We start from the raw sequence: 9,607 nt of genomic DNA on the forward strand, positions 1-9,607 counted from the left end.
CAAATTTCAATTCCATAGAAAGGCATAGAAAATATTACGGCTTGACAGTTTTGATTTTTGTAGGTATAGACACATGGTGACATTTGACTATCTTTTCCAGGCCTTTGAGGCCTACTCTACCAAGTGAGAGTCTATGGTACATTTCTAGATGGCCTATTCCTTTACTGTTGATGGTTGATCCTAAAAGGCAGAATCTGTCAACTGCTAGAAGGATAGAAAGGGGGGGAGGGGGAGAAAGGGGGGGGGGGAGAACTCACTTTTCTTCTTACCTTCTCTAATCTTGTTTCTCTTCATCCCTTTGTCTCCTGTACCCCTTAGTGCCTGATACGTCATTCCCGAAGCTGTCCTCAACAGACCCTGTCCACCACTCTCCCATTATTTTGCTCTATCCCTTTGCATAGTTATTATTATTATTATTATTTATTTAGTAAAAGAGATTTATCCCTGGATGGAAAAATAATTTTTAAAAACTGTCTTTCTTCAAGAATCTCTACCAGTCCACTTCAATCCTGCAGACTGGGCATACTGCAGATGCTGTCAGCCAAAGTATGTTGACTGGTGGGAAGTAGAAGGCAAGCCTTCTCTGTTTTGTGGAATATTCTCTCCTAAGACCTTACAATAGCCCCTAACCTTGTTAGCCTTCCATAAAACTTTAATGACCTGGCTGGGTACCCAGATCTGGGGCTCTGAGTATGTTAAGGACCCCATTTCTTGGCTTTACTATTGGTTGGCTAATGATCTTGGATGCTGTATTTTTTTCTTTTGGATGTTTTTAATTGTTTTATACTTTTAGAATTGTAATGGGCAACTATAGAGAATGAATGAATGAATGAACGAATGAATGAATGAATATTAGGAGAAAAAATGGAAAGAGGGAAAGCATATTTAGTTATATGTGAGAAATAATTCAACCAATTTTTTAAACAGAGCATTCAACTTTGATTATGTGGAATAGTTTTAAAGTCTTTCATTTGCACTGATAATCAGTTCACCAATATTTATTTATTTATTTATTTATTTATTTATTTATTTATTTATTTATTTGTATTTTTTATTTATTCATATTTCACACTTCTTAACCACCCATCTTCCTCAGAGACAGGCTATGGGGTGGTATAATTTAAGCAATAAAACTAAGCATTAGAAAACAGAATAATTTAAGATAAAAAATAAATAAAAGTATAAAACAACATTATAAAATTTCAAAAGATGGGGAGTTCCAAGATGAGAAAGTTAATATAGGCAGTATGTGTGTGGGTTTTCAGGGGTCCAACCAGCCCCATGGTTGTGTGGGACCCTGTGTCCCCCCACGCAAGGCTACACAGCCATGTTCTCACCCCATTTGCAGAAATATAAAGTTGTAAATCTGGGATTGCACTTTCTTTCCTACACTGAAGAATTAAATTTTTAAGTGCCTCTCCTCTTTTCAATACATCCATAATTCATCATGTATTAGCAAGTTCCAAATCTGGAGTAAGAAACTTTTTTTTAAAGCATTCATTTTGTTCAACTGCATTATCTTTAAAAACACCATCTTAAACTGACTGAAATTAAAACAGCTTTAAATATCATATTAAATTTTTCAAATAGCAAACTATATTATTATTGCTACTACTATTAAACTAGTATAAAAATATGAGAAAAGGCACACAAAAATACACACTTATCTTATGTGGAAACAAAATAGTATTCCCATTCACTGCAGTTATTTGCTATGAGACCCAACAGAATGATAGAAGGAACTACGCAACAAGGTTGTCTGTGAGTAACAGAGGGACACAGAAAGAGACAGAAATTATGGCCCCATTACCTCATTATATGCACATTGCCTTTTTGGAAGAGGAGGGTGCACACAAGACAAAAAAAAACCCCTAAGGATTACAAAAATGCAATTTTTTTGAAACAACATGTAAAGTTAGATCTCATTAATTATTGGTGGCATGAGTTCAGCTTGGAAAATTAACACCAGGGAAATGGAAGAATAGATGATTTTCAAGTAGCTGCAAATAATACGTGAATCTTCTGAGTAGAAATGGAAATTGCCTTTTAATCATTTTCCAGATATTTTTATTTTCTGCTTTTATCTTTAGAATGGTTTGAGAGGTGTTTCTTCAGCAAGGTTTAATTATTGGCATCCTAATGAATGTAATAGCGATCGAATTAAATACTAACCATAGTCAGAAATACATTTATGAATATTTATTTCCAGCTAAGAAAGAAAATTTTATGCAGTGCTCAACAATATTCATAACCAGCAGGGCATTATTAATCGCATTAACTGCAATAATATAAAAGTGCCGTCATCTTTTTAAAAATTTTTATTTAAATTTACAATGTTCAACAGAACTAGAAGAAAAATCTTTAAAAACAGAAACCACACAAAAGCAAGCACACACACACGCGTGCTTTGGGATTAATATAAATACATCTGTAATTCTAAAGATAAGCAGTTTTAAATATTCATATCCAATATTTTTACCCAAATGGACATTTGTATAGATGGAAGTAATTTGATTACAAGCTGTTCAATACAATTTAGAAAGACTTTGATTAATAGCTTGCCATTTAAGGAGGTTTAGCATTGTCTGTGAATCGTTCAAAATAAAACAACTACAGCAATTTGCATTAAATGGTTCAGCTCTTGAACACAACCTGGAAGCCACAGCTGGAACAAAATATAGTTTCACATCTGCTGATTGATACTGAGAGCTTTCTCAGAATAATAACACCTATCTTTAGACAGTTGCAATGATTGCTGGAAAGCTTCCTGGCCCAATTCCAAATTCCAGTTGTTATCTATAAAGTTATTATGGGTTTAATCTGCAGCTATCTTTAGTTTATCTCCTTCTTCTGGCAATCTGCCTACTCAGTATGTGCTAGTGGGGAACAGCATGGTGGGGTGCCCAAATTTGGGAGATTGGGGTAACGTGGAGTTAAGGATAGCTTGAAAATTCCTCACTGTAAAAAAGCTTGTCCCCCTATTGACGTTAGGGAAAACTATAAAAATGATGCTCTTCCACAGTGTTTTGTAGTGGAGAACCTCAATTAGGTACTATGAGTTTTATTTTTTTTTAATTAATCATTTGTCATTATTCTTTTTATAGTATAAGCCAGTGGTGAAATCCAATTTTTTTTACTACCGATTCTGTGGGCGTGGCTTGGTGGGCGTGGCAGCGGAAGCATACTGCAAAATCCCCATTCCCTTCCCACTCCTGGGGGAAGGATATTGCAAAATCTCCATTCCCACCCCACTCTGGGGCCAGCCAGAGGTGGTATTTGCCAGTTCTTCGAACTACTCGAAATTTCCGCTACCAGTTCTCCAGAACCTGTTAGAACCTGCTGGATTTCACCCCTGGTATAAGCTATCTAAACTCTATACCCAAACTAGTATTACACAGACACACAGACACACAGACACACACACACACACACACACACTTAATAGATTTTAGAGGAATTTTATACCAGGAATTTTATGTAGTGTTGTGTGTAATATTTCTTTGATTTTAAATGGCACAATTTTTCAAATATTGCCAACATTCTTGACGGATACGCTCACTTCAGCTCCAGAAGAGATCACTGCAAAATCACCATTCCCTCCTCACTATGCTATGGTACATGTATTAATTTTCAAAATGCCACAAGTTTTTCTGTCATTTCAGCCACTCAGATAAGTATCGGTTTACTAATAAGCAAATGCTAGGTGGTTTATAACTATTTATCACCTCTTGGTGGCAGCAAAAGACAAATGATACCTAAAAGCAAATGTTCTTAGCAGGAACAATTGTTTTCCTGTTCCTGAACACCTTTGCAATTCAGTTTTAGACGGATTTTCTGTCCAAATATATAGTAATGGAGAGATCGCTAAAAGCCTCAGAAATTGCTTGCCTTTCAGCCTGAGCCCAGACAGAAATTGTGAAAATGAAAAACACATTTATTTCTAAAAATAAATTGTAGATTATTTCTAAAAATTCTCATGTCCTGAAGATAGCAGCATATAGGTATTTGCATGCAGTCAGGAAACACCAAATCCCCAACATTTGGTTGTCAGAGCCAGCCTCTCCTTAAAATCATCTGCTTTTATTTCTCCGTAGACATGTTGGTCAGAGGTGGGTTTCAGCAGGTTCTGACCAGTTCTGGAGAACCGGTAGTGGAAATTTTGAGTAGTTCAGAGAACCGGTAGTAAAAATTCTGACTGGCCCCACCTCATCTATTCTCTGCCTCCCAAGTCCCAGCTGATCGGGAGGAAATGGGGATTTTGCAGTAACCTTCCACTGGATTGGGGAGGGAATGGAGATTTTACAGTATCCTCCCCTGGAGTGGGGTGGGAATAGAGATTTTACAGATTCGTCCCCTGCCACACCTACCAAGCCATGCCACGCCCATCAAGCCACACCCACAGAACCGTAAAAATTTTTTGAAACCCACCACTGATACTGGTTCATATAATTTTCCCATTTTTGATAACAGAAAGAATACCATAAAATTTTGGTTGTAAACCATACCTTAATATTAGCATGAGAAGTTGGAGTGAATAATAAAAGAGGTGGGATGAGAAAGGTGTCTTTATGATTTGCCCTGAGGGGTGAGTAGGCTTGAAGAGAGGACAGGAGAGAAATGATTAACCTACTGATAGGCGGAGAGAGATTGGAGATCACAGGCTCATCTGGATTTCAAGTAATTTGTTGTTGCTGTAGTCGTGCTCGATTCCCCGCAATCCCAGGGACCACAGCACACCAGGCGTCTCTGTTCCCCAAGGTCTCCTGGATTACCCACTACCACCACCAAAACCCCTTCTCGTTTTGCCTTCAATCTTTCTCCCACATCTAAATCAGTGGTGCCATTCATCCTATGGCAATAGAGAAGGAATGTAAGTGATTGCTTGAAAAACTCTACAGATGAACAGAGACACTTTTCACAGATAACTAGATATAAGACTTTATTTGTGTTACTGGCTCAAAATACCAGTTGGGAGTATTGCCACTGTGCTGGTTATCATACTGCTAAGCTTCTATCCTGCCTGAAGTGCTGGACCTCACTACATGATTAGTATTGGAGTTCCTTGGGCTGATGGGTTTGGGAGACAACAATTTGTTTGCTCATGGGATGGAGACGGCTAATGAGTTCCTGACCATCACAGTTTTATGCAGGTGGTTATTGATCTGAGCAGGACATGTTTAAAAGCACTGAGATTTGATCTGAGGATGGAGGATATTTCTATCAGGCCCTTGTCATCCTACCATTCTCTAGATTCCAAGGAAGTGACCAACCATATGGACTTCCAAGGGGGTTCAGACCCATTTGAATGGTTTATCCCAGGTACCTAATGGATTCTCTGGATTCCCACAGGTTCCTTCAGGATTTTCTAGAAGACCTGGCAGGCAATTTTCTTGAGTCTCTGGTCCTTGATCAACCACTGGAATATGAAGCGGATGGGGTGGTGGTGCCATACTCTGTAAAATTGTTATCTCACTGCCAACCTTCCCAAAGGAAATTCTTGATTTACTTAGGTATCCTGGAAGATGAAATGATAGAAGAGACATCTGGAGTGACACTGATGAAAAATGAAGAACGAATGTAAATGAAAATAGTTATACAACCCCTATCATAGCAGTAAGAATGGCAAAGAGGTTCTATCCTTATCACATCTACAGTCATCCAGCAGTATTATTTAAAGTCACTTGGATCCTATTAGGAAAACCAAACCACAACATTTAGAAGTTACAATTGTTCAACGTTCACCCAGAGGTGGACACTGACTTGACAAAGCCAGCAGAGATGGCAGAAGAAGCTTCTTGCAAGATTATCTGTGATCACATTGAGCTTCTATATCTTAAGGAATTGGATAGGATTCTCTGTGCTGTTAGATCTAGCCAACTCAGTATTAGATCCCTGTTCCATCTGCCTAGTGAAAGCTATCAGGGCAGTGGCAGGAGACTGACAGCAGCATGATTGATGCTTTATCTGCACAAAACAAACTGCAGAAACCAATCTCCAGATCATTATAAACTTTTGGCCTCTGTTTGGATGATTTAAAATAGGATGAGGCAAATCTGCAAGGAGAAGAAAGAGTCACTGGAAATGGCAGTTCCCTCAAGAGCATTTCATCTAAACCCTCTCCTCTTGCATTCCACCCTCCCGAATTGCGGCCTTCATTGACTGAGATGCCTGTATTTATTATAGTCAGAAGATTTTCAGTTATTTCCCCTGTGACAAAATGGTCAGTAGCCACATGTATATTTAGAACTTCTCAGAATTATTATTCTGAGAAGGGGGGGGGAATAAGAAAAAAAAATCTGCTTGAGAGGCTCTCTGAGAGATTGCGTTTGCAACCTCCAAAAGCTCCATTTGCAATGGAGCTTTTGGAGGCTGTTTGAGAGGCTCTCTGTTTGGGAGGCTGCATTTGCAGCCTCCAAAAGCTCCGTTTGAGAGGACAGCCGAAGGGTGGGGGCCAGCAGGTGGGCAGGGCTACATTTGGTGTATGAGATGCACCCAAATTTTCACCCTCTTTTAGGGAGGGGGGAAATGCGTCTTATACTCCGAAAAATACAGTAACTATTTAATCATACTATCCTGAATATTATTTGGATATATTCTCTTTTCACCAATTTTTCACCACACCCATTTAGCACAAAACAAGGAATTGGGATACATTTTAATTCAAATACTGAAATGAAGGCATTTGTTAAATGTAAACTTGTACAGATGCTAAGATTTGTGGACATCTTCAGGGAGAAACCGAGGCTGCAACTAAAGAAAGAGTGTGAATCATTTGGCAAATGCTGAATAGTAACTACAGGAATGGCATATACAAATAGTGCTTGATTTACAACTATTTCTTTAGGGACTGTTTGAAGCATTGAAAAAAAATGACTTAAAACCAGTCCTTGCATTTATAACCATTGTGGTACCATCCATGATCAAAATTTGGGCACTTGGTAACTGGGATGTATTTACAACATTTGCAGTGTCCTGGCATCATGTGAGTACCACTTGTGACCTTCCCAACCAACTTCTAATAAGCAAGGTCAATGTAGAAGCTGAATTTGCTTAATGACCACATTAAGCAAATACCATTGTGAACCGATAGTGAAGGTAAGTAGAACCCACTCCTGATACACATGCTAAGCGAAGCCAGGCAATCAATCGATATTCAACTATAACAGGAAGCACACACGGAGAGAAATACACAAAGCACTACAATGGAGATAGAACATGAGGAGAGAGAGAGAGAGACACCCTCACATGGCCTCCCGTATATAGACAGCTTCTTAAAGTGGCAGTAACCCTGCTGACTCATTCTTATTTCATCATCTCGGTTTACAGCCTTACAGCAGCTGGTCAGCTATTAAATCATCATTACCCTGACAAGGGAATCTAGTCTAGCATTATGCCTAGATCAGTGATAGCTAACCCCTTTTTTTTATATAGAAACTTTATTGAGGTTTTTTACAAAACAAAAAAAATAAAAATAAAAAATAATAATAAAAAAAGAGAAAAAGGAAAAACAAACATTCAAACAGAAACATAAAACACATAAGTATGATAACATTTTCAATTAGTATCGGATGTGCAGTGTTTTAACTATTTACATAAATAGTACTTGGTGACATTTCAACTCACTTTTAACCAATATTTAACACACCTTTAGATCTTTCTTTCATTTTGTCATGCAACCACTTGTACCACCTTTCCCATACCATATAATAAATTGACTTCTCATCATTTAATTCATAAATTAATTTAGTCATCTCTCCGCACTCGAGTATTTTCTTAATTGTAAACTCTTCTGGTGGTTGAGTTTTCTCTTTCCAGTACTGTGCGTATGCCAATCTAGCGGCTGTAATTATGTGGATCATTAAATGTATCATTTCCTTTCTATATGGCTTCTTTATTATTCCCAGGAGGAAAATCTCTGGTGTTAGTTCAATATCTTCGTCAATTATTTCTTGTAACCACCTCCTAATTTTATTCCAGTATCCTTTCGCTTCCGGGCATGTCCACCACATGTGAAAGAAGGTGCCTTGACCATAGCCACATTTCCAACAGTTGGGATGTATATTGGGATATATCTTTGCTAGTCTGGCCGGGGCTAGGTACCATCTATGCAACATTTTGTAATGGTTTTCCTTATATGCCACCGCTCTAGTGAGTTTAAGATTTCTGTTCCATGCCTCCTCCCATTCCCCAAAATTTATATCGCGCCCTATATTTTTCTCCCATGCAATTATTTGGTTCTTTGTGACATCTTCGAACTTATCGTCGCCTAATAGATAATTGTATAGTTTTGCCAGAATCTTTTTGTTTGTTCCCATCAGGACTTTATCCAATCCATTTGGTCCAAGTTCTAAACCGTATTGTTCTTTGTCTCTCTGATATCTGGATTTTACTTGTGAGTAGGTCCACCAATCTAAAATTATTCCTTGCTCTCGTAAGGTGTCATTTGGTTTAAGCCTCCCTACTTCGTCCAAAATATCTTTGTATCTGCCCATTTTCTCCCTCTCCCACCTATTTGGGTGGGTCAGGGCCTCCATCGTTGAGAGCCAGTTTGGGATTTTTTTGTAATATTTCTGCCTAATCTGACTCCATGTTTGTATCAGGGAGTCTCTAATTTTATGTCTATGGAAATGTGTCTTCCTTTTCTTCTCCGTGTCCCAAATGTGGGCGTGCCAGCCTTTTTGTAAGTCATGGCCTTTTAAAGTGAGAATCCTCTCATTTTCCAGGGTGATCCAGTCTCTTAACCAAACTAACTTAGCTGCCCTGTAGTATGTTTCCCAATCCGGGAATCCAAATCCGCCTATATCTCTTTTGCCCCTTAAAATTTTAATGGAAAATCTCGGTTTTTTCCCCTCCCATATAAATTCTCTGATGATTTTGTCTAATTCTAAAAAAAAAATTTTAATCTAAATTTATCGGTATATTTTGGAATAAGAATAATATTCTGGGGAGGATGTTCATCTTAATTGTGGCTATCTTGCCCAAAAGTGATAGTCTTATTTTTTTCCAGCTATCTAGGTCTTGTTTCATTTTTCTAATTAGGGGAATATAATTATCGTCTTTCAGGGTCGAACATCTTGATGTAATCCAAATTCCTAAGTATTTAATTTTTTTGGCAACCTGTAATCCTAATACTTCTTCTATCTCGTTCTTCTGGCTCTCAGTTGTGTTCTTGATCAATACTTTGGTTTTAGTTTTGTTCAGTATAAAGCCTGCCACCTCTCCATATTTACTTAATTCCTCTAATACTTTAGGTCCCAATTCTATGGGGTCTTCAAGGATTAGAGCTACGTCGTCCGCAAATGCTTGTGTCTTGTAGGTCTCCTTCCTGATCTTCAATCCTTTTATTTCCTCGTTAGTTCTAATTTTCCGGAGAAGAACTTCTAGGGCCAAAATAAACAATAAGGGGGATAGGGGACAACCTTGCCTTACTCCCTTACTAATTTGGAATGTTTTGGTCCTATCCCCATTCACCAGGATGCTCGCCTTTTGGTTATTATAAATAGATTTAATCATCATTTCAAAATTTGTTCCGAATTTCATAATCTCGATTTGTTTAATCATAAATTTCCAATTTAGATTGTCAAATGCTTTTTGAGCATCAACAAAG

The sequence above is a fragment of the Pantherophis guttatus genome, chromosome 1 (genome assembly GCF_059756535.1).
Source record: "Pantherophis guttatus breed Tessera chromosome 1, ASM5975653v1, whole genome shotgun sequence".
Lineage (NCBI taxonomy): Eukaryota > Metazoa > Chordata > Lepidosauria > Squamata > Colubridae > Pantherophis > Pantherophis guttatus.